General features: G+C 35.0%; 1 long non-coding RNA gene across 1 annotated transcript; it reads right to left on the bottom strand.

Moving 5' to 3' along the window:
* Positions 1–20: 20 nt before the first annotated feature.
* Positions 21–1,455, bottom strand: LOC107736369 (uncharacterized). Its single transcript, XR_001639647.1, has 3 exons — positions 1,425–1,455; positions 1,210–1,342; positions 21–94 (listed from the first exon to the last, which is right to left on the bottom strand). It is a non-coding gene; the product is annotated as an uncharacterized LOC107736369 (long non-coding RNA).
* Positions 1,456–1,464: the final 9 nt, after the last annotated feature.

Here is a 1,464-nt window from a genome sequence, read left to right as displayed (position 1 = left end):
AATGATTATGTTGGACATACTTGCATATATATTTCAAAAGGTTGTAATTGGCAGCTGGAAGGGTCGTCACTAGCTTCCCTAATTCTTGTATCCCCTGTGGAAACATGAAGTCACTGAAGCGACCAAAACGTCTCGTGGTTCAAATTCAAGTGAAAATATTGGTGTTTTATCTTATTTTAAAGACAATCAGCCTTCTCTAAAAAAAAATCAAGTGCTTGCAACACAGATTATGTGTATAATGTAATCTGGGAAATACATTTTGACTGCGATGCATCTGTGCACCGCATCATGTCAGCTGTGAAATATGTGGGAGGAATATTGGCTAGCAAACCACATACCGACTGAAATGGCTTTCTGTTTTATGAGCACACAAACATACATTTTGACAACATGACTGCTGAAATATTATGTACTATTATATTCTGTACATTCATATGATAATTCATTAAGCTTGTTCCAACACAGCAACTGCGTTCTTTGGATTCAGTTTTCAAAAGCTGCAAATGTTCAAAAGTCTGTTTAACACATCAGATGGGTCATTATTATTGTCATCAAAGTATTATTTTCCTATTTTTGATTTTATGGTTTATGACTACAAACCAGAATTTATTTCTAAACTAACAAGCTCTTAATGAGTGACAACTTTAAGAACTTAATGTTAATAATTCTGGTCAGATCTTTTTTATTTACTTATTTATTTAAATTTTTTATTTTTTTTGAATGTTACACATTTTGACAAGCTTGATGTTTGCAAACCTGTGCTTAATAATATATATATAGAGAGAGTGAGAGAGAGATACAGAGAGAGAGGGAGAGCAATGTTTATTGCTACAAAATAACAAAAACAACTATACCAGTTTTAACAGGGGTGAACAAAAAAGGTTAATCCAAACTAACCATTCTGGTGTACCTTTTTTCCCTAATGTTATAAATGTGGACAAGTTTGATGTTTGTAACCCTTTGTTTAATACCATTTTATTTAAAAGAAAAAATGTATATCCTTTTTTATTTCAGACATTATTCATATACAACTAGCAATATTTACTGCTAGAAAATAACTAAATTACAAAAACAACTGTGTTTAGCATATCCCAGGCTACAATGAAGGTTAAGCACCTCTTTCCACTGGTAAAAAAGTATGTTTGACCAGAAGTGTTTCTTTAACTTGTCTTCTCTACACTGCTGTTCAGATTTCGTGCAGTCACTAACCTCCTCCTCATCTTTGGCCAGGAGCTGAGCACAATTGAGAAAGTCCTCATACTTGCAGAAGGGAACGACGGGTTCGGGGAGCTCCCTGAGATACAGCTTCAGCAGGGAAGCCACAGTGTGGACATCAGTGTTACTAGAAATGCCAATTATATGGTTAGTATGAACAGTTGGTAACGGTTTAGTGTTCCATGTCTGTGCTCAGAGTAGTTGTGTACCTGTCAAACTGAGGTTTATCTCCACAGTCAAAGGCCTCCT

Source organism: Sinocyclocheilus rhinocerous, unplaced genomic scaffold (assembly GCF_001515625.1).
Source record: "Sinocyclocheilus rhinocerous isolate Xijiao unplaced genomic scaffold, SAMN03320098_v1.1 C36657442, whole genome shotgun sequence".
NCBI classification, from domain to species: Eukaryota; Metazoa; Chordata; class Actinopteri; order Cypriniformes; family Cyprinidae; genus Sinocyclocheilus; species Sinocyclocheilus rhinocerous.
The sequence above is the reverse complement of the archived record's forward strand: the minus strand, read 5'-3'. Positions and strand labels throughout refer to the sequence as shown.